Source organism: Gorilla gorilla, chromosome 1 (genome assembly GCF_029281585.2).
Source record: "Gorilla gorilla gorilla isolate KB3781 chromosome 1, NHGRI_mGorGor1-v2.1_pri, whole genome shotgun sequence".
Taxonomy (NCBI): Eukaryota; Metazoa; Chordata; class Mammalia; order Primates; family Hominidae; genus Gorilla; species Gorilla gorilla.
In genome coordinates this window covers 57,838,393-57,866,035 of record NC_073224.2, presented here as the reverse complement: position 1 = coordinate 57,866,035, position 27,643 = coordinate 57,838,393, and the positions used below count along the sequence as shown (strand labels likewise).

Here is a 27,643-nt window from a genome sequence, read left to right as displayed (position 1 = left end):
GCTTTAGCACGGAGACAGGAATACTGTAAAATCTTTTGGTCTGTAGTCACAATGCAGATAAAATTGTTCCTTTGATCTTGCAACGCCAAAGTCTGTTGTCCAGAAGGGAAATGTCTTTGTGCTTCTGTCTTAAACTAAGACAGATTTCATTTTTTTTAATATAAGCCATTCTGTGAACACCATGTAAAATAAAGTGCATTTTATCAAGCAGAGCTTAGTTTTCTTCCATTGTCATTTTAGGTTACATTATGATTATGTAGTGCTCAAAAAAATGTGCCCAAAATACACACATCTGGGTTTAAAATGATGAGACGCTAACTTCAAATGTCTTGATGTGGACAGCTTAGTGGCATTTGTATGCTAGGAGTTAAGAACATTGTAGTTCTCTTCTTTATATGTTTTTCTTTTTAAGCAATGGTGATATATTTTGTCATAAGACTAAGCAGAACATAAACACACACATTTGACCTCTGTAAGAAACCTCAGCAGCTAAAAGTCTGTAATAAAATATATGCTGCATGATTTGCAGAATCACAACCAATGCTCTCCAGATCAAGTCTCTAAATTTAAAAAATTGTAAAATGCTAACAATTTTTAAGCATTACATTGTAATTTTAAATGTATATACTACATTATTAAGGGGAAGCTACACTGTGGGAGATTCTCATAATAGATTCATTATGTCTTATTTCTTTAAAAAAACTAGAAAGAGGAAGTAGTTGTTGGGATTTGCACATAGTCTTGATGGCTCATTGTACATGAACTATTACATTTATGCCAAATTCATATGTAATTTTTGAATGACAGTATGTCAATGATAGTTTCCAGCACCTAGTGTATTTTGGGTCTTAATGGCTTATATGGTGATTCTCCTTTATATTAAAAGATGAGCAATATTATTTTTAAAAAGTAGATAGTGAGTTTGAGTTAGAGATACAGATATTTTTGCCAAGATTAAATCTAGTATTAAAAATGTTACTTGTCTCTCTATTCTAATTAGACTTAAGAACTATTTCCAGTTTCTTTCCTAGGTGAAAATTTTGGGATGATTAAAGGCTGTATGTTTATTGGCCAAAACTAACATTTCCATTCTGTCAAAATTTATGTTATCAGGTGAGAAACTTTTGATAATAAACGTCTCTAAAGTCAGGTTTGAATAGCTTAAAGGCAAAATGTCTTATGCATAAATCATCTGTTTATTTTATTTTCTGCCTTGATACATTTTATTATATTATGGCATAGCAAAATTCTTAAATGCAAGTTTCTGACCAAGAGGTCTTTGGAAAATAGTGATTTTTAAATGTGTAGGAAAAAAGAAAAAGAAAACAAAACAGCTTAATCAGCACTATTTCTGGCACAAATCATGCTCAAAGTGAAGCAATTCAAACATATTGGGCATTTCTGCACAACACTCATCAACAAGCAAACCGTCAAAATCAAAGCCTGTAACTGAACTCTTCAATCATATTGTTATAAATATTTGATAATTTTAACCATTTGTCATGTAGCAAAGGATATCTATAACTTTTAGCTGAAAGGATGTGCTTTCTTTGTTCTAAATATTTCAGATCAGTTTGTATTTAATAGAAACAGAGGCTCCGTTTGCTGTCTGGCCCAAAGTGGAGATTAATGGAGATGCTTCTGTTGAAAAGCTTTTACTTAGTGTGTATTATTACTCAACTTTGACATATTATTAGTAAAGACTTTATAGGATGAGAACAGTGTCCCAGGCATCCTCTTTGTGTTTCCCCTAAAGTCCAATACATATGTCAAATGATGAGTGCCCTGACGGTAGAATGGTGTGCCCATGTCTCCTTTGTGTAAGTGGATCGCTTGGCAATTAAAAGTACATCACTGGCATTTTGTCCAGACCTCTGCAAAACATCAATGATGTGTAAAGACACCATTTTATAAAAATAATTCTGCTTTGCTGATTCTGAAAATAATTTATCTGACTATGAATGTCCAGGATCAACCCAAGATTGATACAGCATTTTTTTGTGACTCATTGCAGGCTGATGAAAAGTGAATTTTAGTTAAGATAAGAAAGGCAAGCAGCATGAATGGCAAGAAAAACAATCCTAGAAAATGTGTTGTATTTTTTGTGTCTGATTTTGAAATAGCTTTTTAAAAACTTCCTATCAATGTCTTTCTAGAATCCATAATTGCTAATGGTTACAAGTATCAGCCCCAGGCAAATTGCCTAGTGAGATTTTCTGCAGCAGTGAAGGTAAACAAACCAGTCACTTTCTAAACAAACATTGCTTTTATGGTTATTTAAGCCTGCAGTATACATTGGAGCATTAAAATAATATGAGAATGCACAGTATCTTCTGGTTATCATAGGAACACTTGAATAAAAGTGATCAAATGCTTAAACATACACAGAATCAGTGTAACAGAAAAGATATTATAAATACATTGCAAAAATATTTTTAACAAGAAGAGGATATTAGAAATTAGAGTCACTGAATACAAGGCATCAGAAATCACTTAAGATGAACTATTAAATTGTGTGTGATAGAAAAAGAGAATAAAAAAAGAAAGATAATAAGAGAGAGGAGATTGAGATTTAATCACTATGAGTGTAAAATTCCAGAAGAAATAATTAAGCAAGGAGAAATATTAAATTTAATTGGAAATTAGGTCAAATAAAAATATACAATGGAAAACTTTGCCATATTTTAAAAGAATGTAGGGAAGAGGGAAAACAGAAATAAAAAATAAAATTATAAACTAAATCAAAATCATATGTAATTAATTATATTTTTGCAGAGCTTTTCTGTGAATCAAAACAATCCTCAATCTGTTCTGTAGCAAGACAGTTTAGTTTCTTGGAGATCATTGGCAATCATTTTGATTACCAAAGTAATTGTAGGGCAGTACTAAAATCCATTTCATTCTTAATTTGATGAACAAAAGACACTAATGCTCTTAAAATGAGAATAACAATTATTTGTAGCCATTTCAAAGATAAATTTGCAGTAAATCAATCCAGCAGTCATCCCTTTGATTATTTTTAAAGAATAAGAGCAATCTGAATAAACAATATATAGATTTATCAGCTCAAAAACACAAAATAATTTTAGGCATTTGGTGACACTAAAATGCAGTTAGATTTGCCCAACATTTAATAGTTCTGCTCTTCTTTTGGAGGTCTCGATTTCTAGAAAATTAATAAGTATCTGAAAATCTCTGCTAACAGAGGTTCTATGTGGGCAAATACAGAGCAGGATGATTCTCACAATACTTACTTTCTAACTCAAATTAATTAATTCTCTTCCAATGACTTAAATAGGAGCATATTTTTGGGTAAGTCTTCTTCCGTGTTAATCATTTGAGAAAATGATGGCAGAAGTGAGTATGAGCAGAATGAGGTTTAATTCTCTAATATACTACTCTATATTTAAAATGATTAAATTTGGAATATGATATCATTAAGAGAAAGACAACATTAACACCTGTAAGTTGTTCAGATTGTGACATGTTGTACATTTGTGTATAATTCCAAAATGTGGTTGCCACAAAATAATGTGTTCACCAATATCCAAGCTTTTTGAGCTGCCAGAAAATATCAAAACAATTGGTGCTCTTTGGAATGTGTAGTTAACTTCCTGCTAGGAGAGGAGTCACAGCTGCTACAGTAGCAGTGGGTTTCCAGATGTCAAGGCTGTGAGGATAGTGAGGTAATTGCAGGAAGGAAGGGATACAATTTTGTTATTACAGATTACCCTCCCCATTGAAATCTCTGGATACAGCATTAGTATCAGTGCTTTGGATATGCACATTGTGAACTGGAGGTCTTCATGTTGAAGTGTAGAGGTCTGTACATTTGCTTCAGTTGAAAAAGCTGGGCCAGGCTTATTAAAATTTGTGGGAAACAGAGTAAATGCTCTCAAAGCTGTATTATCGGATTTATAAAGCATCCATAAGTGTTAATATGTTTTATCAGCAAAAGTTGGTTTTATAAGGACAATAACCAAATAACAAAGTTTAGCTATAAATGTTCCAGTACTATAGCTCATCCACTGAATTAAGAGAAAACAAAATGTTTAGATACCGATAAATTAATCAGCAAATCTGCTTAAGTCCTTCTTTGTATACTAGTGACTGAGTAGAGGAAACAGATGATGATTTTTCCAGTATTCAACCTAGAAGAATTTCTTTCTCAACTTCCCGTGCTATGTAGTCAGAAGAGTACAAATTACTGAAAACTCTGTTTTTCATTCAGAAGCTACAATCATGGTGCCATATTTCCATATGGGAATTTTAAACACTACAGTATTTTGACATATTTTATTGTCAAAACCAATACATATTTGTCCACACAAATTAAATTGAAATTAATTGAAGAAATTCAGTTTGATAATTTCTGGTGTTTTTTTTCTGTTGAGGGGTCTGTATTACTTATTGTACTGAATGTACATATTAGCTTAAGTTTCTCTGTAAATGAATGAAATAATTGGTGCATTAGTTTCACCTAAAACAAGGCAGGGTTGAGGATATTCTGAGACTTATGTGAAGTTGACAATTCTGGATTCATTCTACCAGCCATGAAGAGAGAGACTTCTCATCTCACTCATAAGAGATACACCATCCTCTGCTAAAACTCTAAGCTTTTCATAGTTTTTGAGGGCAGTTACATATCACTATTGAATCACACTGAGCTATTCATGGTCAACTAATAGCCGAAAGTCCCATGTGCCATTCTTATTTCATGTCTCCCACATTCTATGGAATTTTGAAGTTAAGGCTAGAACTTTATGCCTGTCTTGCTAAACCTGACCTATTATATCTGACTAAGGCACACTGGATTGTACAATTCCAGAGAGTGCCATTCCTATCATTAACTCATAAGTGTTCTTTCTGAAGTTACACAGCCTCTATGGCCGCAGGTGGCCTTGTCTACCTTTGAATTTTGCTTTTAAATCATGGATAATTTATTCACTACAGCAGATGTCCTCTAGGTTAATTAATAATATACCTTAAATTTAATAGAATCCTGTCAACGTTTAAATAAAATTATTGAATTAGTGGGGTCTTAAAGTACACGTAGGTGATGACTTATAGAAGGACAAGAGCTATTGGGTACTTTAGGGAGGGCTGAAGACTGAGGACATAAAATGATTAATTCTTTTGTGGCAGGTGAAATAAGGATAATTATGGGAAAATATAAACAAATATTGATAACAAAGTATTTGCTAGTCTAGGAGAATGAACTTTGACTTTGTAGTAGGCATTTGAAAAAAAAAAAAGATTTTAGCTAATTCAAATCCCCGTTTAGGAGTTGATTATCAGTTTTGTTTTTCTTTTAACGTTTCCTGTCTTTCAGTGGCATGTAAAGAATCTCTCATTAAAACAACCACTCTCCTAAGTCATTCTTTCCAGTGGTAATGCTGATGTGGCCTGTTGCAAATGAGAAAGCCCAAATGAATACAATTTATTTATTTTTATCTACATTGCCTTTGCTATTTTAATAAAGAGAAAGTTCTCAAGTCAAAATAAGTTGTACCTAAAATTAAGCATGTCTCCAGAACAATGACTCTCTATACTACTGCATCACCGGAGAACTTGTTAGGAATGCAAGTTCTCAGAAACTCTGAACATCAAGCCCAGCAATATGCATTCCAATAAACCCTCCAAGTAATTCTGACACAGCTAAAGTTTGAGATACTTTGGCCTGGCAAATCTATGGTAGCTGAGTGTTTCTTCAATAACTAAGTTGGAAGAAATAGTGACCCAGTACTTGGTTAAAGGAAATTGTAATTTCTTTTCAATTTGAACATATTCACTGTAAAAATGTTTAGTCACATTTCAAATATACTGGCAAGGATAAGTTCTCATATCCACTTTTCCCCTTTATTGCATGCCGTATTATTTGTTTTCAGGGAAAGACTTTACTGTAATTTAAAAGTGCAACATACAGGAACAAAGCATTGTTACCCTAAGCTCTTCATAAAGAAAAAAATTGAACTATAATCATGCCACCATTTTATTATTTAGTTACTACAAGTTGGACTATAAATCCTCCCAAGTTTAATATCTGAATTTTGATACTACAGATTCATGGTAATATGTTTAGCAACATTACAATTAATACCTGAAAGGAACTGATCCCACATCTATCCTCAGTGAACAATGCTGGGTCTACAAAAGAAAAATCTATTTTAATATTCATGGATCTAGATAGCTTATTAAAACCTCAAATTTTAAAAATATAATAAAAGAGAAATATTGGTAGATTTAAATTTTGGGGCCTTCACATCACCTAGTAGAGAGTTTTAAAGTAAGTGACCTGGTGAGGTGAAGTGGCTCATGCCTGTAATGCCAAAACTTTTGGAGGCCAAACTGGGAGGATCACTTGAGTTCAGGATACCAAGACCAGCCTGAACAATACAGGAGGATTTCATTTCTGCAAATAATTTTTTTTAAAAATAGCTGGATGTGGTGGCACACACCTGTGGTTCCACCTACTCTGGAGGCTGAGGTAGGAGGATCGCCTGAGTGGGGGAGGTTGAGGCTGCAATGAGCCATAATCACGGCACTGCACTCCAGCCTGGGCAACAGAGAGAGAACCAGTCCCAAAAATAAGTAAGTAAGTAAATAAATAAATAAATAAATAAATAATCCTTAGGAGCTTTGGGAAATTATCCATGAAAGTCATAAAGAATGAAGGGCAAATTAGCTAAGTCGTTTCAGGTGCTCAATGAGGAAGCCATATACACAAACACACACACTCATTAGATATTTATAAATTTATACTGAAGGGAAATCTTCAACATTTACTAAATCTTGAATTGTTCATGTAGCTTTTTTTTTTAACAGATAAACTAAGCTAAAAGTTACTGGTTTAACAACTTTCACCATTTTTGAAACAATAATGGATCAATTCCATATAATATACTTTTTTCTATTGTGTAAAGCTGAAGATTTCATACTACCTAGATATTTCTGTTATTGACTTGCCTCCTAAGCTTCCATGTGACTATTATTTTTTCCTTTCTTATCAATTTATTTCCACCAAAACACACACACACACACACACACACACACACACACACACACAGAGAGAGAGAGAGAGAGAGAGAGAGAGGCATATTAAGTTAATAGCTTCTCTGCCATCTCATCTTAGTTTAAAAAAAGTTAACAGTCCATATTTTAGACATGATTATCATGATTATCAGCTCAATTTAATGATGATTTCCCAGGTTCTCTTCAGATTTTATCTTTCACTCTCAATCTTTGTGGTCTCCCAAGAAATCTGTGCTTTAATACATGGATAAAGCCAACATTTATGGAAAGGCACAATGAAGGCTACTCTTCTGTTAAAATCAGCTCCATGTAGAATCATCATAGTAGGGTCTTGTTTTGTTCACTGCCACAGAAAGTTACCTCTAAAAACCTATTACCATATTTAACTATAATACACAAGAAAACTTTTTCATACCCAAAGGCAAACATTTTGCATCTATTTACCTTATTTACACTGCAAATTTTTCAAATAAGGCACAAAATAAGAGCCTACATTCAACATCTTTCAACATTCAACGTGTGTTGTGTAGCAAATATTTCGAGATGAATGTACCATTGCGATTCTTATTTTTATATCCTGCAGAAACATTTGCATTGTAGAGCTATTCTTAACTTATTATATAAACTTTCTCTGTGCAAAATTCCTATTATTGTGAATGCAAATAACCAATCAAACTAATTTTGCATAAAGATAAATGAAGAAAGCAAAATCGCCTAGACAAATAATCTAAGCAGATTTTGTTCTCAAGGGAACATTCGGCAATATATGGATATCACCATAGTGGGAGGGGATACTATTGGCATCTACTGGGGAGAGGTCAATAATGCTGATAAAAATCCTCCAATGCACAGCAAATTTCCTCAGGACAAAGAATTATCTGGTCCAAAATATCAATAGTGGCACCTGTTGAGAAATTCGGGCCCAGAGAAAAATAAAGTGTTCTCTAGGCCAATATGAATTGGCCATAGTTACTGTAATTTCCATGTTTCCTACTTGAAAAATGAAAGCCTTCCATCATAGCAGTGTAACCCTGCAACATGAGTGAAATTCACTTTTCTTATACTCAAAATCTCCACTTCCACTCTAATTCTCAACTCCTGGGGAGAGCTTTCCTTCTAAGTGCAGAAACTATGACTAATTATTACAGACAAGCATTGAATCTTTATTGACTAACTAACATTTTTGCACTGGCATTTTGAATTATGTGGTACATTGCCTTGTGTGAATGTTTAGCTTTGTTAATCACTTTCTTTTACTGAAAAGGAAGTTATTACATTATGAAATTACTGCTCCTTATAAAAAAAGTAGTCATTTCACTATCTATATAATTACTATTCCTAATAAGACTTTTATTTCTATTTCATCTCTTTCTAAATTTTCTTTGTGATTGAAAATTAGTTGACAAAATACTAAACCACAGCCAAATTTCTAAACAATATAAGCTGTTGATCAAAATATACCTTTCACTGTGCCTTTAAAAAATTCTTGGTTTTTAAAGGCACAGTGAAAGGCATATTTTCTAGAAATGTTTTCTCTACTGTACATTATAACCTTTTTATTTGTTAGCCAAAGGATGTTTCTAGGCTACCCTGGCTAAAGATGTCACTCAAAATTTAGTGTAATTTTGCAACATAAAGATAACAGTAGACAAATGTTGCTGTGAATTTACAATTTATCTAGCAATATAAAAATAGAACATTGGGAATAATGTATTTTTGTGCAATCTGATTTCAAGTTTCATTGAGTTATATCCTTCAGTGCTATTTGTAGAATATGGGCAGGTGATACACAGCTGCACTTCCTGTCCCTGAAGATTCTAGGAAAGGCAGTTGGCATGAAGCCTAATTATTTCTGCTATATTTGATTATAGATACCTTTATTAATACCACAGATACTGCACACCTACAAACTCTGATGATATCTTCATATCAGTTGTTACAGAGAAGTCTATAGAAGTAACAGGAAAAAATAATCATGTTCATCCTCCTTTGTGATGATTTCCCTGTACTTTTTTGGCTAAGAGAATTCAATTTTCCATATATACAAATTAATTATATGATAGTAGTGTATATTTTTGATATATTATTATTTAAATTATGACAGCCCTTGAGACAATTCAGATCTTGATGATATTCATCTGAATTTGGAGACCATAAAATATAAATTAAGCCTGCCGACTGCCACATGATTCTGATTTCTTAAAAAAAGTGATTATTTTTATTTCACTGAGATGTGTCCTTGGTGTTTTGAGACTGAAACATATGCTCTGAATAAATAACAGGTAGCACTTAATTGTGGAGACGGAGAACGCTTTAAGTATTGTTATTTCATCAAAATGTTCATCTTTAACTGAAGAGATGACCATATTTTAAACATTTGAATCAAAATATGTTTAGGTTTAGAAAGCTAATCAAATTATGATTACCTAAATACATTGAAGACTTGCATTGTTAATCCTAAGGCAGTCTTGAAGCCTTTTGGAGCAACGACTTTTTGCTCTTCTAGTTTTCAAAAATCCTCATTTTCAGTAATATCGCCACACACATTTTTGTATGATATTTGCAGTATTAATCTGAGTGGATATTTCCTTTAAAATTGCTTTATTTCTCCAGAAAAACTAGAAAGCCAGTTTAGGGGTATAATTTAAATTTTAAAAGCCTTGTTTAACAAAAATATTTACTGGTATATTTAATATGTTGGTTTAAAAAATATTATATCTATTAAATCTTCAAGAACAAACTATATTTTCTGTAGAATAAAACTGATTGTCTCCAATAATAGGATCTAGCTGTTTATTGGTAAACATTTCCTCCCCACCTCACCACTGCCAATTTTTATGGGAATTCTTATAAATGAGAAGATGAGATTTTTTTCTCCTTCTTTTTTCTTTTTTAAGAATACAAAGCTAATAATAGAAAAAAAAACTTCTGATTTCCACCAAAACTGATGAAATAGCTTACCTTCTTTTCTTCTGGGTAATCCCTTTGTTCTGGTTAAAACTACAGAACTGTGAGTAATAAATAACTGGAATACACAAAAGTGAAATAGGGATTGTACTGGGATCCAAAAATATATTTATGTACAGAATTTGGTTGGTTTATATATTTTATACATATACAGAGGTCAGAAGATTTATTAGAAATTCAAGTAAGTTTTGCTATATGAATAATACACTCAGGCAATTCAATACATATTCTTGCCTATGTTGAATGATGGACGGTTACATTTTACTGTGAATATATTTTGATGATTATATTTCTTCTCAAACAGTCCTAACCAGTTTCTGAGAAAGTATTTTCTTTGCCTAAATATATGCAAAACTATAATTAAGCCAACAGCACTTATAGACAAGCTGAATGGCTTAGGACAGTTGATTTTTTGTGCATCATTTTCTTCATCTGAATATGAGAGTTGTATATACAGTTTCTATACCTTCTACCAGCTCTGAGATTCTGTTAATTCTAATGAAAAATAAGAATAAAGACAAATTATACATTGAAATTCTCAAGATCATAGTGAATATTATGCAAGGTAGACAGGTACCTACATTTATCATTTTGTTGGTGATCCTGCTTCTATCAAAATTCATGCCTCAAATTACTTCATCTACAAATAATCCTGACACCCATAGAGCACAACACATTAAAAAATGGACTAGTGGACTGGGGAGGCCCTTCTGAGATGCACTGTCTCCTTTTTAAACATACTCTATTTTCTGGGGACATCCAGCATGGAACAGTAGTCAGAGGCCAAGAACTACAGTAAAAAAAGGGGGTGGGAAAAGGGGAATGAGAGGAAGGAAAGTAAAATATAGAATTGTCAAAGAGATAAAATCAAGTGGAAAGTGTGGGGACACAGGAATGGGGCGGGGAATAGAAACTAACTGGAAAATGGATTCAGCGAGAACTACCTACAGCACATCTTCAAAACTGGGAGCCTGATTCACTGTCAGACGCAGAAGTGTCTTCTTCCCAGACTCTGAGCTCCAGTAGCCACATCTTTAAATTGCCTGACTCCAACAGCTGATTTGGTTGCCACCACATAAATAGAAATTATAGCTTTCAACCCTTCATTTTATCTCTCTTACCTATAATCCTCTAGTTCCAGTCTGTCTGACCACTTGACAAAGGTTTCTTCATTTTTGTTTTGTTTTGTTTCAACATTAGTGCAGCATTGGGGGAACACTTAAATACGTTTTACACATAGAGAACAGTAGACAGCCCTGGAAACCCCAGATGAGAAAAGATATATCCTGCTGGGAACATAAAATGGCGCACAGGACACACACTAATGATTCTTGTAATTGAGATTGTCATGTGTCTTATTAAAAGCCATCATCTACCTGGAGGTCTTTCTTGAAAAAAAATGCAAAGATGCTTTACAGATTTTACTTAAGAATGTTTCTCAAAGCCTTACTGATCTATTTTCATAGGTATGTTGTTTGGTTAGGTCCTTCAAAGGGCTTCAAGGTTTACTTTTATATTTAAAAAGAGTGAAGATGAAAGCTATTATTTGAATACAGCATTGCATTCAGTGGCACCAAGATGCTTATTACAAGTGCCCCGATGAGACAGTCGAAGCGTCTCATGGAAGCCAGTCTCCTCTAATGTGTATTTTGGTGCCCTGTCTGCTGGTTCGCCTAAGTGATGTGGCATACATTTGATGAAAGGACAGTAAATGACATCAGTTATAAAAGACATCTACTAATGAGAGGAATAAGAGGAAGAGAGAGAGATTGAAAAAAAGAATAAGAAATTCTCTGAAATGGAAACAGCAAAGCACTTTGATTGAACTAAAAGAAATGACGTACCTTAATCATGCCCTAATTTTAGGGTACCACCAACCAAGCTACTCACTCTTCTTTGGAAAGACGACGTGTTTCTTCAACTTCTGTACAACTGTCATTGAAGATTTAAATCAATCTCCCTTCAGTATCCATCATTGATTGTTGGTAATTTTGCCAGGATCTCTGTACAAAACAAAACAAAAAGATATTATCTGAAACTCAGGCCATGCTGAGCAAATTAGCTGAAATTTATTTTTATCCTCTTATGGGGATGTTTTCCAGTTCAACAATCCATAGGGATCTGCCAACTTTTCACATTCTAAATTTTCTCCTTTCTAGGGCTACTAATTTGGTCACAGAAAACATATTTTTTTCTCTATAAATAAGCTTTGTCAAATAACAACCAGAGATTAGTGAAAAGATAAACTAGTTTTGGATATTTCTGGCATATTAATTGAATACAAGGTCCACATTTTCTCTCAATGCATATGCCATCCGTAAAAACACTTAAAAATATTACATTAAATATTAGCATAATTGTTAAGGAAATCTAAGATTTTATTCTCATACATCTTATATAAATATACTTGCTTTTTAATCATCCAGTATCTCTAAAGAGACTTTATCTACCTAATAATAATATTATTTTATGTTAACATCGTTCTTCTAGTCTATGATAGTAAATTTTCAAATAAGAAAATATTAAATGTGATTAAGCAGTGTGGTTTTTCCCCCTTCAATTGGGCTAAATAAAGACAAACAAATCTGTTTCTTTTCTTTTCAATATTGAAGTATAGAATCCTGATATTTTGCTTAAAAAAATACTGTAAGAGACTGCTTAGAATTTATGAGTTTGATGACCTTCTTAGGTTAGTCATTACATATCTCTCTGCAGGAATGCATTTCTATTACTTTTTTCTTGAACATTTTCTATATTACAATATGTTTTATTCCCATGATATTCTATATTCAAAGCTCTAGAGACTGCTTAGGAAGCACAACTAAAGAGGTGTGAATGACCCTGTTGGCTGAAACGCAAGGAAGTGTATTGAAAAGCTTCACATGTCATCCAGTGCTGTTCTTGCCTTCCAAGGCAGAGGCAGTGCGCTTGGCAGTCTGGGAAAGGGCATAATCTTGCCCGCATTTTCTGGATGGATTTTTGGGTCACTCTGGCTCACACTGGCTCACTCAGCTATTCTGTGTACATATACTTAGTAGTGAAATGACTAAAAAAGGAAGGGTGAGTTAATATCAACCAATCATGTAAACAAATATAAATAAATAAAGTAATATACTTTAAGAAATTAAAAGTCACAGAGTATCAGATTTAATTTTATAGCATGTGAAACATTCTGAAAAGTGAACAAATACACAAATCAACTGGTCTTTGGTGTAGTGACTACATAGCTTTGGACTGATTTATTCTACTGTATTCACCAGAGACTTCCTGTCCTTATTAATAAACTGAACTGTTCTGCATATTAAGCTTAAAAGTTTTAAAAGACAACAAAAGTATTGCACACTCCCTTCAACTCCACATATTAGCATTTTGTAGTCAGTGCTGGCTTTGTAGATTTAGTCCCCATTTTCTTCAGTTGGCAAAATTCTTCATATTACAGACAGATAAACTAAGGCTCTAAAACTCACTAAGATTTCAGAGTAGCTGAATAGGGCTAAAAAGTCCAAATTCCCAAACCAGTGCTCCCATTTGATAAACAAATAGATGAATACTCACTTACATTATTTTAATATCTCAAATGAAATATTAATTTTATTAATTAATATTTTAAACACCTTGGTTAAATACTCCATAGTATTCTTGTTAGATTTGAAATGATACTGAAAATGTATCCTGACATGAATGTTGCTCTGAGACTTTAAGGGTTTGTATAAAACATTTAACAGACATAGGGTTTACCTAATATTCTCTTTCCTTTCAATTTCCTTTCAATTATCTCTCATTAGATTATAAAGTAATTTCTTAGTCTCTTTTCTCTGTCTGATCCTCCTATTGACCAAAGAAATTTAAGAAATTCAGGAGCTAGGAAGGGGATGAAAGTGAACAAAGTGTGTTCTCAATTTTTAAAAAATTTGTTTTAAAACTTTCTTTTTAATTAAAATATCCCCAGTGAAATTTCTTGGTCTACTACTCCTGCCAGCTACTATTAATTATACTTTCACCTGTTAAGGGTCTAACACGCTCTAAAACATATTAAGCCAAGTTTTCTGTAAGTATTGAGCCTATCTGTTAAGAACAAAATGATACTGAATGGATTTGGGTGAATATGTAAGTGGACAGGAAGAAAAGCGTAATCTTCCTTGGTAAATGACAAACTTTCTTTGTCTCCCAGTCCTAGGCTTTGTACCTACACACTGCCTGGTGTGGTGTGGAGGCCGACCAGACGGCCTTCACTGTTAGATGCCAGAAGAAGGGACTGCAGAAGCCAAGGCCCTGGGCACACAAGCTAAAACTTGCATGCTTGGCAAGGCTCAGATGCCAGGTTTGAATCTCTAATAAACCACTCGCTGCCTCTCCAGTAATGATACCCTGGGGCTGCTGGGAGGGGATTCTTTTTATAGGAAACATACTCATAAGGATTTAATATTATCTTTCAGAACCCTTTGATTTAATGGTTTTTTAAAAAAAAAAAACTTTTCCCCCTTATTTTGTAGACCCTGTGATGTGAGCCAGTGTTAATTCCTAATCCAACAGTAGTATATAATCAACATCTCTCTACTGAGCTCAATATTCCTTTTCCTTTTCAGCCGTGTGCTTAAAAAAAAAATAAAATATCTTGCCACTGAATGTCTTTTTACAGACTGAAAAGACTTTTAGGTTAAACAACATTTGTTAGGCTTTGATGCAATCAAATGCAATTTCAATCTTGAATTATTCAGCCCTGCCTCTCTGAAATTGCACATATGTGTCAGCTTTCAATTTTTCTCACTAGTGTTTTACACATGAAATCTATTTTCACTGAGAAAATGGAATCTTTGTGTCTTTGTCTCTAGGAGCGCTGCTTTCAGGCATGTTCTGGCAGGGGCTTTGACTGTCTAGGCACTGGGGGAGGGGCCTGGCAGTCATTTGTCAGCTTTTCTTGCATCTGTAATTTCTGGCCACTCAGCAGTATTAGAAGGTCTTAGAAAGGGGGTGAGGAGAGTGCGGGGAAGAGCTTGTCATTGATGAAAGCCAAACCCCGAATAACTGCCCAATGTTAATGACCAAAGAGAGGAGAGTCTGAAAAACTTTTATTGTGCTTTAATGAAAAAGACTTTTTGGAAATAGCTAATTTACAAAATTGCACATGGTAACATTTTCAGATCTCAGTTTAGAAAGCCCCTGTCCATATTGTGTTACCGATTTCATTGCTTTTAGCTTGGCAAGGGCTCATGAAACTATTTTAATTTTCCACCAGTGGCTTCTGGTTATTTCTGCTCTTATTTCCTTGTAACAAAACTGACAGCCCAATTAAACATCTGCATTTTTTAATCTGAATTTCCCCCATAACTATTTTGCTTTTCTTCTAAAACTTCCAGATGTTTTGGTTCCTTTATGATTTTAATGCATGCGAGTATATTTCTTCCCATTTCAAAGAGAGAGAGAAAGAGAGAGCTAGAGGGACTGACCAGATGTTTCTATATGAAAAGCTTTGTAATACACCAATAATCAGGTCAGTATTTTTGTCTCTTTATGAGAATATTTACATTAGAATACATCTCATTGTCTTTCAGCACTTTACAATTTGAGTCGATCTGTGCAACTTATTTTTGTGGGCCATTAGATTTCAGAATTCACATTGTGTTCTGTTAATTAATCCTTGTGGCAAATGAAGAAAGTAACCAACTCTGTTATTTCAGTATCTAGTAACCGGGATAGAAGCTGCTGTGATTTGTTTCTTATTACTTGTCTTTTTACCCACCCTGTGGGAAATAAGAAGTTGTAGGTTATGTGAAGCAACAATGTATTTAAATTCATTTTCCAGATTTGTACAAACATTGACGGAATCATCAATATCTTGCCTTGAAGAGTCTGGACAAGAGTTTAAAGAGTCTCTTGTATATTTCAAGAAAACCTGTTTCCCATAATTAATAACAGGAAGCCTGGTAAACAGACTTTTGCTGACAAATGAAACTGAAACAGTAACATATACACAGAAACATGGGAAAAGAAAACAATGCAGCATTGTATGGTTATTCCAGAAGAGTAGCTCAGTTTGGATACACTTATGCAATACTCACATAAAACCTCAAAGCCCAAGATTATTAATTATATATTTCTGACCATGGAAACACATACTTGCAGAGTACAATCATTTATCCCACTGCTTACTATCTGAAAATGATCTCTGGCTATTTAGACATCTAACATTTAGGCAGAAAATCATTATTTCCTGGAATATAGATTTTCCAGACTATCAAGTAAACATGAAGAAAGACAATTTAAAAAAAAATTATTACAAGATTGTAAAAGTCCATTCTTGATGCATACTTCTGGAAATGAAATGGGAACACATAAGATAATTTTGGTGTAAGTTTTTTTTGGGGGGAGTGAGGAATGTATATCCAATTTGGGGAGCGTATATTTATGAGGTCTCAGGCACACTAAATGCAACAGTCATTAATTAGACAATTCACTGTGCAACTTGACCCACTTGTGCTTAAAGCTCTGGACAATGCTTCCCCTGGAAGTAATGGATCTTTATCTTCCAATTGTATCATAGAATGGGAACTCTCTGATCCCAATATTGATCTTGAAAGTAGCAAACTGAGGTTATCCATGGTGTCCCTGCTTAGAAACATTGAGTTTGAGTTTAAAATTTTTGTTTTTGTTTTCAAAAAAGAATTAGCTGCTTATTTAAGTTAACTATTAGGAATGAATTGCTTGATCCTTAAGTGATTTTTTAAAATTACATGTTAAAGGTGATTATCTGAGAATGGTTAAATGTAAAATAAGCTTAATCAGATATTTATTTCTGTTTATTTTAAGATGAATAAGAGAATAAGCAATGACGGGGGGAATAAGAAAATGTTTTTGTTTTATGATGTATTATATTGCACATTAAAGGATGTATTTTGACGATTCGAGAGTAATAAAGAGACCTAAACTGTGCTACATAAGTAGAATTACTTGCCTTCTTGGTAGGCTCTCGTAAGTCGTATCTTAACACTAGAAAAATGAGAATGGAAAGTGTCCTGGGTGGCAAGGGCAGCGGTTTGTGACATGTATAATATACATTCATACAACTGACTTAGGAACTGAAAACCAAATATATATTTTTCTTAACCATATCCGCAGTGGATATAAATTTGAGCCAAGGAAGTTACACTCAAAATGGAATAGGTCCAATTACAAATAAATAACACTTGTTTCATATTTTATATATACCTGAGTGAAAGAGAAGTACATATGACACACTTTAACTCTGGAATCTTATATTTATTGTGGAAGTTGGAATCAACCAAACAAATACTTTGAATTTAAAGAACAGTTGAGTTGGAATAATTATCAGAGTAGACACTTGCTAATTGCAAGAGAAAGTAAAACATTTCCTTGGCTGTAAAATTTCAGTGAGTTTGTAGGTAAGCAAGAACAACATGCAAAAATTTAAAGTGCTGAAAGTGTACTTATTTGAATTGCTGTTAAGTATAGGATGGACTCTATATTTTTTTTAGGTATATATTAGCTTTTGGGGAAGCTTTTTGGGAAAAAAGTGTTAATGAATCCTAAATCATAAGAAATGTCAATAAAGCTGTCGTTTGTTAAATCCTTGTAGAAAGAAAAGAAAGCCAATCAGGTTTCTTACTAGAATTATGCTATTTGCAAATTGATGCTTTGGAAAATATAAAATATCCTTCCAAAAATTTTAGATAAAAGTCTTCTCGGAAAACTTTTAAATATAAACTAACTTTTAAGTAACAATCATAAATTTATATAAAAACAAGGAGGATATCCAAATTTAAAATAATGATTTTCACAGGCAGATTCATTATCATACTCTCATTTTACAATATTTAAAGCTATTCTTGGAAATGGTTTATCATAAAGACCATGTACATGATATGACTTACATTGTTTAGTGATATGATCCCAGAGCCACCCCAAATCTGGTTACACTAATTTCTCAGGTAGATTAGGTTGAATAGAATTCCCAATACCTGGTAGGAATAAAATTTCTCCTCCTTTCTTTGGCTCCATGAGAGCACAATGTACTAGTCTTTAGATGAATCAAACAGGAAAAATTTGGTGTATATATTTCAGAGAACAATGAGCTCTGTGTATGATTGTCAGAGCATCAGTAAATTATCTTGCTTTTGTGGGAAAGTACTAATGAAAGCTTCATTTCTTGAAAATGAGATCTGGAAGAAAAAATATTATTGACCACAGCATTATACATGCCACTGAACTTGGACAAAGATTTTAATCAAAGAGCTAAAATATATCAAGCAAAGTTCCAAGTTAGACTTGTTTAAATGTTCTCATAGTAACATCTTTTGGTTCAAGTGGTTTGTGTATGGTGTATAAATTTCATTTTTGTTTGCTCATCCTATCATAAACACACGATTGGTGATTTCTCTAGTATACTGTCTTCTAGTTTCCATTTTCTTTTTAGTAATCTGCCACAGAAAACAGTAAAAATCTGCATCTTGACTTCTGCCTTTCCCTGTATTATTAATGTATTCATTTAGTTAGTCTTTTATAAATTTCCTCTAACAGGTATTCTACAGGGATAAAACGTATGGGTATAAGTGGAAACTGGAAAAATTATTTCTTGACTACTTGGTGCCTTCTAACACTTTCAGTAGCTCCTATAATCTATCTGATACCTAGTAAATTTCCAATACAAGCAGAGTAATTTCTGTTGTGACTGTCAGGTATGAACAGGGTAATCCCCATCAACAGGGTTTGCTGAAGAGCAAGGAAACAGCGTTGGTATAATTCTTTGACAGAGAATTTAGCAGTTTCAACACCTCCCTTCCTGCTCCCTTTTAAGATTCATTGTTATCATCAAACAAAACTCTAAGACTATTTCAGACTTCCCAAAACAAGGAAGTTCTTTCAAACTCCAACCAGGTTTCTGGAGATCTTTTTGTCTTGCATTGTCGTGTGCTTTGCTTAGAACATCCCAATATATTTCCTGTCATTGTCATCATTCTAAACACTGCGACCTGTAATACACGCTGAGCCCACTGGAGGAAAACATGTTATTTTGTTAATAATGTGCTAGCAGTAGAAATTATTAAGATTGAAGAGCAGTTTTTAAAAATCTATTCAAATGTGAATAAATGATGGTTTTGATAGGACCTACATTAAAGTAACAATTACAATTTTATTTGTAGCATAACTATAGGTCAAGGCTGGACATGCACATTGACTATAAATATCAAGAGTGCTGATTCTTCTGTAATAAACAACAGAACATGCCTAACATATAAAAATCAACCTTTTTATTTTGGCCTTACAATAAAAAACAAAATGGTGAATCATTACTGCCATCCAATTAGCATCCTTTTTTCTAATTTCTCACCCTTTACATGTCTTCTTCCTTCAAAGAGAAATCAAATTCGCTTTGCTAGAGTGTAAATTATGTTTATAAATTCAAATTTTGTAGAGCAAAAGTATAACATTTGTCTTGGTGGTTTAACAAGTAGAATATTCATAATATATCCCATCCATAATATATTCAGAAACGAATTTAGCTCTGCTTTACAAAAACTACAGATATTTAAAAATAAAAATAATTTTGAAGTATAGCTGCATTTTTTTTTGTTTAAATGAGAACTCAAATGATATTGCTTGAGAGAGTTTCTGACTTTTAAGAACCCATGGATTTATTTATAGATTACTTAGCAAATGTAAGTATACATTATCAATTTGTTAAATTCTACTTGCTTCTAGATAAAGGGTTTATTGAAACCTTAAATATGTTGTATAAATTCTCTATGAAAGGAAATTAGAACAATGTATAAGCAACTTTTGGGAATTGATGCTCTTCGATTCTACATTTCTGTTCTTCATGGGTTGCAATATCTCTAAAGTGTTCAGTTCACTTTTATTGAAGTGTGATAAATAGGCATGTCAAATTGTATACAGAGAATAGAACACAAATCAGCTCTGCCTGTTTCTGTTGTTTCTTCATTCTCTAAATAAGTATCCATTGCTCAATACAAATAGGGTATGTGCCCTTTTATTTGGCAGGTCTTATTTCTTCATTGACTTCCACATTTCATGGGATGGCAATAGAATTAACAGCCATTTATATATCTGGGAAGAAAGATGTATTGGACAGAAAAACAACAATTTTCTTTCCTTTTTAGTATATTTTGTACTTTCTCTTATAAATTCTACGGCAGCAAACAGTGACTGAGTGAAACTTGGTATACAAATTTTAATCTTATAATTTCAGATAACAAAAATCATTCCTTTAACAATATTTATTATGCAAAACCATCAATATTTATTTTTCATTATGCACAATACAGTTTTTATTATACATAATGTAGCAATATTTTAAAAGTTTGCTCATAAAATTAACACTGTAAATAAAATTTATTGTTTGTATATTATAAAAAGATAATGTTATATTTTATACTATGTTACTAGATTTTTATCTATAATTTCAAGAAGAATTATTTGGTTGTGGTCTTGAACCTCTATGAGAAAATATTTCTTATGCTAATTATAAGCTTAGTAAACTTAAATATTTGAGATATTTGTGGTTTTGAGTGGCAGAGTATTTTTTTATTATTGTTAATGGGATTAGAAAATTCTGAACTTTGGAACCTAACAAAACAACCAAATAACCATTTCATTATACTCTGTCATCATATTTACGGTGCTCATTGGAAGCAGAACAGAACAACGCTAAATAGAAGACAGAAGATGATACACTTCAATTTCTACTCTTACATAATCTTTTGAAAACATCTAAAATTTGCAATCAGGGTTTAAGCATGCCCGACTTTCAACAAATGCAATTTCCAAAAAGACAGAGTTGAGCATCAATAACTCTGACAGGATAAATTATTCTACTTTTAGCAAATCTACATGCATCCATTATAGCATCTTCTTAGGCAAAAAAAAAAAAAAAAAAAAGAAAGAAGTGACTTTTTCCTCTTTCATTGGAAGGAAACCTAGCATATAACCAATGAGACGACTCCCAGTAAATATGCAGTGCCATCTTGATTGCTCTTGGTGACTATCCATACTTAAACAGAGACGGTTCCTTTCTGTATTTTAATAAATCCTTAACTCTGTTTCTTATACTCTTCTATCTCCCATACTTACTTTGCAAATTCCCCTATGATCAAGGATTAGCACAACACTGAGGGCTGAAATGAAAAGAAGGATCTAAGAGAAAATACCTTGAAAGAGATGACAGAACTCATCTTTGATGGAACAAAGAAAAGGTTAAAAAATTCTCTTTGGACACCTGAAAAAAATGTTTTCTTTTTTTTTTTTTTCTTAGAGAATAAGCAATTGGTGGGAGTCACCAGATTATCAGTTATTTAACCTCTCAAGACTAGTGGCAGGTTTTTCCTTTCTTATTTAGCTTAAATGATTATTTAGGAGTTAGGTCCTCAGAAAACAAGGATTGTTTCCAATTCTCTGTTATCTTTGTACCACTTAGCCAGAATATCATGCATTTTAGGGGCTGTCAATAAATACACAATGCATTAAATTCTCTTTGCGTTTCCAGAGGAAGCGGGTAGGGAAAAGAAATAAATGAATGCCTGACTCAAGGGACTGAGAGTCTATTTGAGTGAGGTGTGGGTCTAGTGGAAATCTGCAGAAAAGAATCTTGTAGAGGAAAAATGACTCACAAGTATGTGAGGGGGAAGACTTTTTAATGTCAGTGTCCATATTTCCTGATTAAAGTGAGGGTATTTGCATCATGTTCTAGCATTCTAAATATAAAAGCAGCTAAGAATCTCCAAGAATCCCTTAAATTCTTATTCAAGAACAAAAAGAAATGAATAGTTTAGAACTCAAATATTGTAATAAAAAAGTACTCTCTAGCGCAATAAAATCATTACAATAAAACTTGTTAGCTGATTGGTTAGTGTTTTAGAGTGCTGTAAATGCATAGTAACTGAAAAATGTTTCAGAATTTAAAAAAGAGGTCATTGGTTAATGATTCAGAATAAAGAAATATGTGAATGGTCAGGACTAACAATAAAGTTAGACTTTTTCTCCTAGAAATAGTTTGTTAAATGATATCTTTAAGGATGCTTTTAATAATATTTATGCTTTAAACACACATATTTAAAAACAAGACAACACAGAACATATCACTAATAGAATGTATTTTCCCTATAGAATGTGCTTGTTAAAATTGTTCAAAAATGAATTATTGCATGTTTGTGTTCAGCCTAAAAAATGCAAAACATTACCAAAATCACTACACTAATCTTTTGAAAATAAGATGCTAACAATTTTTTATGAAGCTAACCATTTAAGTCAATATTCAGAATTTTTCCTCATGCTAAAAATACGTTACATATTTTAAATCAAAACTCCTCTTGAATATGCAGAAGAAAACTGAGAACAAAATGTGAAATTTAGTAGAAGGAACAGTAGCTTTGGAGCTCTGGGATCTGTCTTGACTTGTGACACAAAGCATGTCACCCAGGCCTCTCTGAGAGATGGGGTTAATCCTAACAGATGAGCTCCCTAGAGAGTAACTGTGAGAATAATTACCATTATAAATATGATATAATGAAGTCCTCTCAGAAAAGATGCTCTTCATATCTGACGGAATCTTACTTGGTAAAGTCTTATACAATAATTTGACCTTCACTCTAACTTAAAATACACCAGAATCCAGCCACTTCTCACCACCTCCACAGCTGCCGCCCTAACACAAGGCACCTGCACCTCTTGCCTGGATTATTGCCATACCAGCCTCAGTGGCCTCCATGCTTCATCCTTACGCATTATCACCACCCCTAGCCTAAGCTGTTCTTTGCACAGAAACCAGAGTGATCCCTTTAATTCTAGAGCCAAATCACATATGTCCACTGGTCAGATCCCAATAGTTTTCCATCACACTCAGAATAAAATTTTGAATCTTAACCAGAGCCTTTCAAGACCCTACATGATTTGCTCACCTCACTTCTTCACTGCGTCCCCTGCCACTGTCTCCTTGTTCACTCTAACAACCTCCCTCTTTACTCTTTGCTCATACATCCTAATGACATTCCTGCCTCAGGGCATTTGCACTTGCTATTCCCCTAGTCTGGTCTGGAGAGCTCTTCTTTGGATATTCATATGACTCCCATCATTCTTTCCTTCAAGGCTCAGCTCAAATAATATCATATCATAGAGGCCTTTCCTGATAGCCTTATATAAAATGTCATACCACATATAATAGTCTGTTCTCATCCTGCTAATTAAGACATACCCAAGACTGGGTGATTTATAAAGACAAAAAAGGTTTAATGGACTCACAGTTCCACATGTCTGGGAGACCTCACAATCATGGTAGAAGTAAAAAGCCACATCTTAACATGGTGGCAGGCAAGAGAGAAGGAAAGCCAAGCAAAAGGGGAAACCCCTTATAAAACCGCCAGATCTCGTGAGACTTACTGCCACAAAAACAGTGTGGAGAAAGCTGCCCCCATGATTCAATTATCTCCCATCAGGTCCCTCCCACAGCACGTGGGAATTATGGGAGCTACAATTCAAGATGAGATTTGGGTGGGGTCACAGACAAACCACATCATTGCATTTTCATAATTCTTTTATTTATCTTTTTAGTATTTATAGCCCCCGATTGATTATGTATGTGTTTACTGTGTGCAGTGAATTTGTGTTTATCATTGTCTTCTCAGCAACTAGAAGGGTGCCAGACTTATAACAGGTACTCGATAAATACTTGTGGAATGAAACAATGAATCAGACAGCAATCAGTCACAGAGATACATCAGCCATAAGATATTTTAGGATTACATCTATTTGTTGTATTTCATAATCACTTCTTCTCCTAGTCTTATAATGGTACTTCTGTTACATGCAATTCATTTGTTTCTCAAGATTTATTCTTCGATAAGCTCATTATTTGTGCTTTTTAATGATGCATATTTAGGGCATGCTTCCATTAAAATCTGTAAAAGTAATCATTGTCTTCAGCATTGGTCATGTATTGGGCATAGATTTTTAATTCACATAATTAGAATCCCACTCCTATCTGATTCTCCTCAATTTCTAAGGTTTTTGTTTTCTGTTTATTTTAAAAATAGGACTATTTGAATATTACAATTTAGGAAGAGGCAACTTAGTAACCTTCACATTTCTAGAGATATTCATGTTCTAGAGCTGGCTTTTGGATTTCTTCAGGGATTTTTCTAAATCTTTACACATTAACTCAATATTTTAACAAATATTTACTTGTATCTATTAGATCAAGGGCACTCTGCTGAATGATTGAGATCCTGCCTCCAAGGATTGGTCTTCTAAGGATGAAAATACAGTAACACAAGAAACATTGTTGTAAGTACCCTTAAAAGAATAGAGGTGAAAGGTTATTGACATTTAAAGAAGAGATTAAGTACCACAGTGGTAGATGAGTAAGTATTAGAGAAGGTGGCATTTGAGTTGAACTACATTTGGATATTCAGAAAAGAGCAAGAAAAAATCATTTCAATAGGAGGAAATAGCATAAGCAAATTTGGGAAGTATATGGAAAACAAAACAATAAGTTCACATAATAATGGGAAACCTTGGACTATGATTGTTTACACACTCAATTTCTTTGTGCAAGAGTGTGCTTACTGTAATGCACATTATGGCCTAAATATAAGTGGACTTGTACATACACTTGAAACATGTACTTAAAAAATAAAAATTTCTTTTGTTTTTCCTACTTTTATAACTTAAAAACCCCCAAAATCAATGTTTAAGTTGCATTAGACAATTCAATAAGTAATACATACAATTGCAGCAATGTAGGCATATGTAGCTTTGAGCTCTTGAAGAAAAAAAATTACATAAGTTTTCAATTATTCTTTATATTCAGTGTAATCAGAGTATGTGGCACACACCTTAAGTTACTATTTAAATGTGTTAACATTATCAGGTATTTGCTTCCATGATAAAATACCTGCCTACAAATGCACACTGAGATGGTTTTCATGTTTTCTGTGCCTAGTGATTATGAACACGGAGAACTTGCTAGGGAAACCTAAGATAAAACTGCTCTTCCATCTTTGTATTTTTAGTGAGAATCAACATGTTATCTCCTACGTGCAATTCATGACTTCACTATAACTATCTTGAAACACTGCATTACTAGCAAATATATGGCCAAAGAAGGACACAAATAACTTTTAATTGTTAGAAGGCTTGCATCATGTGTGAATCTCAGGCAGAGCAAAAAAATGTAAACTTCAGTTCGAATGTCAGTATTAGGCATTTTCCTCATCCGAAAGCATTGTTTGCTTTATATAGTTTCTCTTTTGAATGATTTTGAGCAAGGCAGAGCAATTATGTGGAATGCTGGCAGAGGCCCATGCAACATCAGCCCCAAGTGACCAGGCACACACTCTTGGGAAGTCCATATGTGAATTAACAACTGAGAGTTTTTCCTGTGTGGGTTGCATTTGCTTTTTATACTATGAAATAATAAAATTATATCCGGCCTGAAACTACACCAACTTAAACATGTGCTCCAAATGTGTAAATGAAGAAAAACACGAGGAGAAAAATTAATGGCTGCCTGTTTTTAAGTCTTTTGTTTAGAGAATAAACACTTGAGGAAAAATATGAGTTACATTTCATGCTTAAATCCATATTTCATTTTTTGCAATTACGATGTCACCTCATCTGAACTGATGCCTGAGTTATCTTTCCAAATGCAGATTTGATCCTGTCATAGTTTTGTTTGCAATCTTCAGGCGACTGTCAATTACCTGATACATAGATGTGTTCAAGGAACGTGGTCGTATAAATGAATTAGGTGTTTGCAAAGGAGCTAGATGGCATTCCCAGAATAAAATCATACACATATATGTTGAGATCCATTTTGAGAATGGAATGTTGTATAAATGCCTCCATAAACCCATGAGATTTTCTGAGAATTCTGCCAGCAGATTGCCTTCACACTCAAACTGCAGCTCCTCTGGGTTCCCGGCCTATGGCCTGCTCTACAGATTTTGGGCTTGCCAGCTTCCACAATCGCATAAACCAATTCCTTAAAATTAATATATCTCTCCCTCCCTCTGTCTATACATATGCAGAGGTATACATTTATATATACATATCTTATTTTTTTCTCTAGATAACATTGACTAATGCAGGAAAGTTGCATGGCTTGAAGATGACCATCTGAATACTGACCAGCCTCTTCACATATATTTTGCTCTACAACTCCTTGGTAAATCCTGTCACAGACTTGTTTGTAAAATTGTTTTAGAACTAGGACACTTGAAATCTGTTGGATATGTCAGCTTCACTTTTGCACTGAAATTATTCCAACATGCAGGACTGGCCTTCCCAGTAGTCAGTACAGTATCTCTAGAATGTCTGGTCTGAAAGGTGACAACTTTGAAGGCTATTTCTGCTGCATGCCACAGCCCTCCTACTGCTAGCTACCCTGGAAGGCAAAGGGTTGATGTCAATGGAAGAACCAAGAACAGATGATAATGGAGGAAAAGCATGAGAGAATTCCACGCCTCATCAACATCTTTAGCAAAATTGTTTCTACTCTCTGCAAAAATTAATACTACATGGTGAAATGATGTGGCTGGCAATGTTCTCATCTCATGATTAGGACATAAATAACTTTTAATTGTTGTTAGAAGGTTTGCATCATGTATGAATCTCAGGCAGCAAAATTTTTCATATGGTAATGTACTTTTTTAGATATTTGCCATGTCCTATTATTTTCAAGTATTTATGATAGGCAGTTTAAGAAGGAGACTTTGTAGAAATGTTGAATGAAATCCTTTACTTAAAATGTAGGCTTAATTTAATGTTGAAACCAGAGTTGAAGTAGTTGGTGGAGTGTAGACATGACGTTGAGGGGCAATTTTCTTGTAGCTGGTTTGGGTGGAGAATCAACTTGCTCTGCCCTTTACAGTTTGGAGCACTATTCCTAAGTCCTGGGGAATAAAGGGCATATGCCTCTTGTGTAAATCCCCAATTCTTCTTCACCCATTGTTTTAAGTGGAGATTTCTGGCAATCACTTCAAGCTTTGGTAACTCTTTCCTGTGGAGAATTATCTACTTATTACCATATATGTGTAGGTTTTTGTGAGCTATCTTTATGAATATTAATTTAAATAAAGAAATAAAGCTAGGATTTTTTTAACTTTACTATATTTTTGTACTTTATATTCGATTGCCTTTTATTTCTTTTATGCATATCTCTATGGGGAAAAGTTTCTTTCCCTACTCTTGTCTTTTCATATGTAATGAGTTCCATTAATGTAACACTTTAAGCTCTCCTTTTTATTCTACTCCAGACATGCATTTAAATGGGAAGTTGGGAAGGAAAAACTGGACACGTGAGCCTGCATATCTCCATATCTTCTTTTTCTCTCTTTCTCCCTCATCCTCTCACTGTCTAACTCTCATGTTCCCTTCCTCTCTTTGTATTGCCTACAGAATGTAATTCCTCCCAGATGACCTCTCTATGCTATAAATTTTCAGCCCACATACTTGAAGGTGTGAGTCACATTCTTCAAAATGATCAGCTGTAGCAATAATAAAGGTGATATTCTGCCTCCATCTATTTTGCTTCTTATTTCAGAACTTGAGTGGGGGAGAAGGGTGCTATTTATTGACTTCCTCAAGAACTCCAACTATCTAATGCATGGCTTGAAAC

At 33.7% G+C, this 27,643-nt stretch overlaps 1 long non-coding RNA gene across 1 annotated transcript in view; it reads right to left on the bottom strand.

Annotated features, from left to right (window-relative positions):
* Window positions 1-234: 234 nt before the first annotated feature.
* LOC134759178 (uncharacterized) overlaps window positions 235-27,643 on the bottom strand; it is a 48,666-nt gene continuing 21,257 nt past the window's right edge. Inside the window, exon 2 of the long non-coding RNA XR_010135113.1 lies at window positions 235-12,002. This is a non-coding gene — a long non-coding RNA (uncharacterized lncRNA). The remainder of the gene's footprint in view (window positions 12,003-27,643) is intronic.